The following is an 8,684-nucleotide window of genomic DNA, read 5'->3' as shown; positions in this document are numbered from 1 at the left end:
TTTCTGTAGTATGCTATCAAATCGACCCCCGATTGACTTTGACGGTCTCCCATTCGGGTGAGCAAGTTTCTGTAGTATGCTATCAAATCGACCCCCGATTGACTCTGATGGTCTCCCATGCGGGTGTGGAACTTCTTTGGTATGTTGTATAATATGACCGAGGTGCCCCTACCCCTTACTATAGTGAAATAGTGCCATCCAGCATACAAGGGCGGACGCTTTCACGACCGTCTCCCACTCGGTATGTGCAGATTCTCGGATCATTTTGTATAGTATGCTATTAAATCGGCCCTCCATTGACTCTGACGGTCTTCCATTCGGGTGTGCAAGTTCTCTTGGTGCATTTGAAGTATGAGTTGAGTTTAATGAAGTTGATTTCGTCATAGGCACGGTGCTGTGCTGTGCTGTGCCATCGACAACACCAATAAGGAAGGGGCATCTATTTTTACTTAGGCTAGCATGCCTAAGTTAAAGCAAACTCCCCTTGCCAATACAAGAAGGAAGAGGATTTCGACATCGACGAAACCTCCGGCGGCCCGGTAGTGGTTGGTTAGGTTAGGTTAGGTTAGGTTAGGTTAGGTTAGGTTAGGTTAGGTTAGGTTAGGTTAGGTTAGGTTAGGTTAGGTTAGGCGGCCCGGTAGTGGTTGGTTAGGTTAGGTAGTTGCCTGTATTATTTTTCTATAAAATTTAAGGTCCCCCGTTAGACTTTACCACGGTCAGGCTAAACACTTTAGGCTAGATAGTGGTGGTTGCTTGGATTATTTCTTTGTCTCTTATTGACTTCGGGTGGCTAACCTCTATAAAATTGAGGACACCAATAGACTTTGTACTAAGGTTAGGTTAGGTTATGTTAGGTTAGGCGGCCCGGTAGTGGTTGGTTAGGTTAGGTAGTTGCCTGTATTATTATTCTATAAAATTTAAGGTCCCCCGTTAGACTTTACCACGGTCAGGCTAAACAGTTTAGGCTAGATAGTGGTGGCTGCTTGGATTATTTCTTTGTCTCTTATTGACTTCGGGTGGCTAACCTCTATAAAATTGAGGACACCAATAGACTTTGTACTAAGGTTAGGTTAAACAGACACTTGGAGCAGGCCGCTACACACTTTTGCTGTAATGGAGGATTTCGCCATCGGGGAGCGTGACGAAACCTCCGGCGAAAGTAGTGGTGGCTGCCTGTATATCTCTATAAAATTTAGGCCGCCAATAGACTTTACACCAAGGTTAGGTAGTGTTGGCTGCTTGGATTATTTCTTTCTGTCTGTTATTGACTTAGGCTGGCTAGCCTCTATAAAATTGTGGACACCAATAGACTTTGTACTAAGGTTAGGTTAAACAGACACTTGGAGCAGGCCGCTACACACTTCTGCTGTAATGGAGGATTTCGCCATCGGGGAGCGTGACGAAACCTCCGGCGAAAGTAGTGGTGGCTGCCTGTATATCTATAAAATTTAGGCGCCAATAGACTTTACACCAGGGTTAGGTAGTGTCGGCTGCTTGGATTATTTCTTTCTGTCTGTTATTGACTTGGGCTGGCTAGCCTCTATAAAATTGTGGACACCAATAGACTTTGTACTAAGGTTAGGTTAAACAGACACTTGGAGCAGGCCGCTACACACTTTTGCTGTAATGGAGGATTTCGCCATCGGGGAGCGTGACGAACCCTCAGGCGAAAGTAGTGGTGGCTGCCTGTATATCTCTATAAAATTTAGGCCGCCAATAGACTTTAAACCAAGGTTAGGTAGTGTTGGCTGCTTGGATTATTTCTTTCTGTCTGTTATTGACTTAGGCTGGCTAGCCTCTATAAAATTGTGGACACCAATAGACTCTGTACTAGGTTAGGTTAGGTTAGGTTAGGTTAGGTTTGGCGGCCCGGTAGTGGTTAGGCGTATCCAAGCGCCGAAGTGCCCTTTCGAGAGAGGTGTGCGACACAGTGTCAAACGCTTTGGCTACGTCGACAAAGGTGATATAGATGTTACGCTTCTCTCTCCGGGCATGCCTTATCAGTCCCTCTACGAGTGCTAAGTTCTCACCACACCCGTCGACGGACCTAAAGGCCTTCTGGCTTATACTTGTATTAGCACTCTCCACCATCCGGAATGCGAGGATCTTACAGTACGCCCTAAGGATGTGGGACCCGATCGTAATTGGACGCCAATTAGAGGGGGTCCCAAGCGGCGATTTTTTGGGAAGCATGGACGTTCTGCTGTTTTTCGTCCATTGAGGAACCCGTGCCAAATACAGCCATGTATTAAATATTCTTAGGAGAACCCTCGGCCCTAGCCTTCGTAGCGCTCCGGTGTCGAGCTCTGGGTTCTCCGGACCTACTGCGGTCTCCGGTCCACGAAGTGCGCCCACCACCTCTTTGCCGGCTATGGGGTCAAGAATTGTTAGCATCCTGTCATTCGTGCGCACCTCAACATGTTCGTCATCCGGGGGCGATTCAGCAGCAAACCTCGGTCGGAATTCCGCTACGAATTCATCGACCGAGGGCCTCTCGCCCTCGAATTCGACATCGTTGATGATCTTATTTGCGATCTCCTTTGGACTACGTTTGTAAGCCCTTTGTGTCTGTGCATACTCCATTCTCTTTCTGACTCTCCTGGGTAGATGACTATAACTGGGCGACACTCTATTTACTCCTTGCCGAGGCGTTCTACCAGAGAATAGCCTCGGCTTATGTGCCCGCAATGCAGCCTCCAGCCCATTCAGCGCCATCTCGACGTGGTGTTCCGTCAGGCCATCTGGGGACGGAATGGCCCGCAGCACTGAATTGAGACTGACGACCAATGCGTCACCCTCCTCCTCCTCCTCGCTGAGAGCCCTCAGATGCTCCCATAACTTGACCCTCGCCCCCAGCTCCGGGGCGATATCCCGCTCTGGGTCACTCCCGGAGTCATCAGGGTCAGAGGGGTCAGGATCGTTGACCCCCTCGGGTAGCTCATCTTGTATGAGGGCTCTTGTGCCGCCTCCAGCCCCGTTGGTTGATCTGGGGCTGCTTCCAGGGTCTTCTGTTTCCTGGAGGCCACTTCGTACGATGTTCCTGTACTTTTGGGTCTTGCGCATAGCCCTCAAGCGTTCCAGCCGGATTGTCCCCTCCGGGAGGCTTCCAATCAACACTTGGTTGATTTTGGAAACCCCCCTTCCTGACCGGAGGAGTTTCACCTCCTCCTCCGCCACTAGGAGCATTTCCTGTGTGGAGTAGGCAACCCGCCTGGCAGGCTCGAGGGTTTGATTGTAGGTCCCCTTGTACATATGACGAGTGTGTTGGGTAAGTCCCACCGGAGTTGGGAATGTCCTTCCACACTCGCCACATGTGTGGTGTTGGGGACCCGCGCATACCTGCTGCTCCTCTAGGGAGCAGCTTTTGAAGTGGACTGCACAGACTTTAGGGTCGCTAAGTGGCACTTGACATTTGCCGCACCTGATTTCTAGAGTCGCTGAGTGCGAGGACCTGGTGTGGTTTGCGTATGCCTTAGCAGATCTAAAAGAGGCACCGCAAATTCCACACCGGATTTTGTCAAAGGACCCCGCACCTCTATACTCCATGGTCACGATCAAGTTTGTCGTTTCGGGTGTCGCTCCTGGTCCCGATATGCTGGGTCTGTCAGTTGTGAGTGTGTCCTCGGCCGCTGACTTGTCAGCGGCCGTGGCTATACGAGGACTTAGTGGGCCTGGGGGTTCGCCAGGGATCCCATCCTCTGCCAGAGACACACCTCCAGAGGGAGCCACTTTTGATTGTGGCGTCTCCTCTCCGGAACATTGCCGCTCCCGGGACGGTGGTGGAACACGTGGTGCCCCTGCAACCACGGACCTCACTTTTGAATTCACACGCTTTTGCCGAACAGCTAAGCTGAACGCCCAACTCTCGCCTGTCTTGGAAGCTGAAGGCTCCACTGACGGTGGGCACGGTTCGATAGTTGCGTTGAACATCAGCTTTTAGTTTAAAACATAATACCGCTTATCAGAAGATACACGGACTTACAACCTGAATTCTAAAAGCTGAATTGCAACTACCCTTTGGAGAGTCATAGTTACTCCCGCCGTTTACCCGCACTTGGTTGAATTTCTTCACTTTGACATTCAGAGCACTGGGCAGAAATCACATTGCGTCAACATCCATCAAAGACCATCGCAGTGCTTTGTTTTAATTAGACAGTCGGATTCCCCTGGTCCGTGCCAGTTCTGAGTTGATCGCTGGGCGCCAGCCGAAGTGGGATTGTAGTGAACCGAACGGCCCCGCCTCCCCCCGCACCTCTTACTACAAGAGCTTTGGAGGGACGGCGAGCACCGCCCGAGAACACGCCCACGCAGCCTAGCGCGTTCCACGGAATGGCCGAAGGTACGCCGGTCCGAGCTCGGTTTAGAGAGGCGCTAGGCTACCGCAGCGCGCCCCGCACGAGAGAGGAGCGCACATGTGCGACATCATCCCTCGCCGGACGAACCACGGCAGTTTGCCCTAACGTCCCTACCGTCACCTCGACCAGTCCTGCGCCCGAACCCAGGCCCGCTTCCCGCACAGGCCCGACTGGCCAGATCCTCAGAGCCAATCCTTATCCCGAAGTTATGGATCTAGTTTGCCGACTTCCCTTACCTACATTAGTCTATCGACCAGAGGCTGCTTACCTTGGATACCAGATGCGGTTATGGGTACGCACAGGCCCGAAAAGCAGACGCCGCCGGAAACGAGTTCCGACAATGCTGCCTGGGATAACCACCCTCGCATTTTTCACGGACCGGCGGTGGCACTCGGGACGCCGTGCAAGAACCGGCACGAAGGCTAACCGTCTACTAACGCCCTCTCTGAATGAGAGATTCCTAGGAATACAGCGCCTAAACAGAAAAGAGAACTTTTTCCCGGACCATCGCCAGGACGCGAGCTGGTTTCAGCGTTAGAGCTCTCGCGGGCATGTAGCATTCCCAAAGCGGCTTACACACACCCGCCAGGGTTCCAGGCCTGGTTGGCGAACAAGTAATCGTATTCCCTTTCGCCACTCATCCTTGGCCTTCACTTTGTTAGACTGGGAGTTATATAACATCGAGAGATAGATAGATATGAACCCCTACTTAGTTCTTTTCTTCTTCTTTCCTCTGCTCGTGGTTGCATTTGCCTCGAAAGCGTGATCAGGCCTAGGCCCTGGGCTTAGGAGCCACTAACCCATGTCCAAATCGATGTTCACATGGAACCCTTTCTCCGCTTCGTCATCAAGGGAGTCACTCTCGAGTATTTGCTACTACCACCAAGATCTGCACCAGTGGCGGCTCCAGGCCGGCCCACGCCGAAACCCTTCAGCGCTCACCACTGCGACCCTCCTACTCACCGGGGCTTCGAGACCTCGCCTTGAGAGCGAGGCCGGTAGTGCGCCCGGCGGTCGAGTATCGGGAGAATGCTTGAGCGCCATACCATTTTATGGGCTAGTTGCTTCGGCAGGTGAGTTGTTACACACTCCTTAGCGGATTCCAACTTCCATGGCCACCGTCCTGCTGTCTATAGCAACCAACGCCTTTCAATGGGATCTGAATGAGCATTCATTTAGGCCCCTTAACTCGACGTTTGGTTCATCCCACAGTGCCAGTTCTGCTTACCAAAAGTGGCCCACTAGATACTCAGATTAGTCGCCGGAGCTTCATCCCTACAAGCAAGCTCGGCATCTCACCCATTTAAAGTTTGAGAATAGGTTGAGGACGTTTCGTCCCCAAGACCTCTAATCATTCGCTTTACCGGATGAAATTCACCCTGCGAGTTCCAGCTATCCTGAGGGAAACTTCGGAGGGAACCAGCTACTAGATGATTCGATTAGTCTTTCGCCCCTATACCCAGCTCCGACGATCGATTTGCACGCCAGAATCGCTACGGACCTCCACCAGAGTTTCCTCTGGCTCATCCTGGCCAGGCATAGTTCACCATCTTTCGTCCCAACATATATGCTCGAGTGGTACTTGCCGACTACCCGCGAAGCCTGCCCCTGCAAGCGCCCGCAGAAGCCACGACGGCCTGCTTCCGGGACGACAGCACCGCGTCTTGGCAACCTCGCCTGCGCCCCCTCCCATGAGGGAAATTAAATCTCGACCATCGCCCTGACGACCTCCACTACACGCAACGTCCAGAGACGGGCGAAAGCACAATAATAACTTTTTTCTACCCCGCTTGTCGCGTGCGTGAAGCAGGCCGCCGCAGAGCCTGTTACAGCTGCCTCGGCGCCTGTCACTTATTTCGCCTTTGGGTTTAGTGAGCCCATTGACTTGCACACATGTTAGACTCCTTGGTCCGAGCCAAGACGGGCCGGTGGATCACCGGACCTTTTGCACACCGCGAGCAAAACCGCCGAAGCCGGGCGGCGGCAAGCTCTGTCGATGACCGTCGCAGGGCAGCCAGGACACTGGTGGTTCTCTGCCGCGCCGGCCCCCCCAGACGCAGAACTGGGAGAGAGAGTCGGCGGCGAGGTACCAGTCCCATAGGTTTTCGACGTCCCCGCAACGGTCGCCGCGGATTTATTGATGAGGCGAAATACGCCCGCCGACGCCAGCGTGAGTGGGGTGCGCCTAAACATTTTGGCTCTTCAATTACAACACTCCCCACCCAGCCAACAGCCGACGAGCGCTGAATCCTCAGTTCGACCTTCGAGTTTCCAAATTCGCCATTCTTAACGGTTTCACTTACTCTTGAACTCTCTTCAAAGTTCTTTCAACTTCTCACGGCAATTTGTTCGCTATCGGTCTCGTGGTCATATTTAGCCTTAGATGGAGCTTACCACCTGCTTTGGGCTGCACTTTCAAGCAACCCGACTCTACAGAGAGGCCCTTTCCGACCGTCCCATCTGTACCCTCACGGGCGCCGCCATACGGGCCTGTCACCCTCCATGGGCAGTGGCCGCTTTCAAGCTTGACTTAGACGGTATGGGACGGCGTGCTGGACCCTCTGAAACGCAACACCCCTCGTGCCCGAAGACATCGAGGTTATGCGCTGGGCTTTTCCCGGTTCAGTCGCCCTTACTAAGGGAATCCCTGTTGGTTTCTTTTCCTCCGCTTATTAATATGCTTAAATTTGGCGGGTAGCTCTCTCCTACTACGAGGTCGATCGTGGTCTCATCATCCTTAGGGGGAACATGTTCCCCAACCACGAAGCAGAAGACGCTCTGCCACCGACTTTCTTCACCACCGACATTACCACGTGCTGCTGCAAAAGACATACACAGGAAGGTTTGAGGGGCTTGTCGCAGGGGTACCAAGCGGCCATGGCGCCGGTACTCCCACCCCTGACTCCGTTCCTTCTAATTCTTAAGACTGAGAGAGAGGAAGGTTTGAGGGGCTTGTCGCGAGGGTACCAGCGGCCATGGCGCCGGTACTCCCACCCCTGACTCCGTTCCTTCTTATTCTAAAGACAGAGAGAGGAAGGTTTGAGGGGCTTGTCGCGGGGGTACCAGCGGCCATGGCGCCGGTACTCCCACCCGTGACTCCGTTCCTTCTCATTCTCAACGAGCAGCTTAGGTGCTCGGCCCTCTCAGCAACATCAATAGTGGTAAATAGCCAATAGGAAAAGTGTTCCAGCAGAACATCTCTCGCAGAGTCATATACACAGTTTTAATGCATATACGCTCGTGTTCCGCCCTTACTCGGCCACACCTTTGCCGCTTAAACTTTGACCTCTTTCCCCGTTCCCGCATGCCACAGCGGTGGCACTTGTTTATCCGAGAAAGAGAGCGAGAGTCGCAGTATTAATTGGCGTGAGCGGCCTTTCCGGCTGCAGAACTAGTGCTCTATTCCGGCGAGCGCCGTTATGAGGCGCAACACCGTCTTTAACGCGTTTAGAGAGAACTCCCCCTGCCTCCCTCCCAGGCCTGTCATGAGACAGACGTGGACTCGTGGCGAACTCTCAAAGATAACGCTCACACCGCGTCTGACCGTGGGAGAGGGTGGAGGAGCGCGTGAGGAAGAGCACGGCGTCACCCAAACATTCTCGTCCCGACGAGAGCAATTGTCATCTCTCTGCCTGCGCCACTACATGGTAGACTGCGGGCCCAGGCGCACTCATCAATTTAGGTTCCACTGCAATGCATGCCAAGCACTCTTTTCGAGGTGATAGACGAAATTCCGGCGGGGCTTACTTAAAAGATATCCGACCCGGTTTCGTTTCCTCTTCGTGGGATGGAGTGCCTCTTCTCCGAGAGAGAAGGAGGAGGACGTGTGCCTCTTAGAACATGTGCAGCATCAGCCATGAGTGGCCGACGGCCATTCGTGTCTCTGTGGACAGCAGGCAAAAGAGCGCCTCCAGTTATTTGCGAGGGCGACAACTGTCGTCGGGACGGGACACACACACATGTGTGTGCCCGGCTTTGTTGTGGTTGAATGTGGGTGCGCCAAGTCCATGGACTTGCTAGTGATAGGCTTGTTTTTAAGGGCACGCCTCCCGCAAGGCGCGGGCGATTAAACCCCAAGGCGGAAGCTCGGTTCGGGTTACCCTCGTGTCGGGGAGACAGTCAGCAGGCACCGAACTCCCAGCAACTGATGGATGTATATTTCCGACCCTCGTAGAGGAGTGGCGGCGACAAGCTCATATGGCTGCCGCCGCCGCAATATGCGTTCAACTTGTCGATGTATCTGGTATTCTTGCGATTCACATACCGACACGCAGTTTGCTGAGGTCTTCATCGACCCACGAGCCGAGTGATCCCCCGTTAAGAGTTGTG

The 8,684-nt window shown here is 53.2% G+C and overlaps 1 non-coding gene across 1 annotated transcript; it reads right to left on the bottom strand.

Moving 5' to 3' along the window:
- Positions 1-8,517: 8,517 nt before the first annotated feature.
- LOC121860675 lies at positions 8,518-8,681 on the bottom strand. The gene has a single exon (XR_006087907.1). It is a non-coding gene; the product is annotated as a 5.8S ribosomal RNA (ribosomal RNA).
- Positions 8,682-8,684: the final 3 nt, after the last annotated feature.

The sequence above is a fragment of the Homarus americanus genome, unplaced genomic scaffold (assembly GCF_018991925.1).
Source record: "Homarus americanus isolate GMGI-L3 unplaced genomic scaffold, GMGI_Hamer_2.0 scaffold33195, whole genome shotgun sequence".
Taxonomy (NCBI): domain Eukaryota; kingdom Metazoa; phylum Arthropoda; class Malacostraca; order Decapoda; family Nephropidae; genus Homarus; species Homarus americanus.
This window is presented reverse-complemented; position numbering and strand designations above follow the sequence as displayed.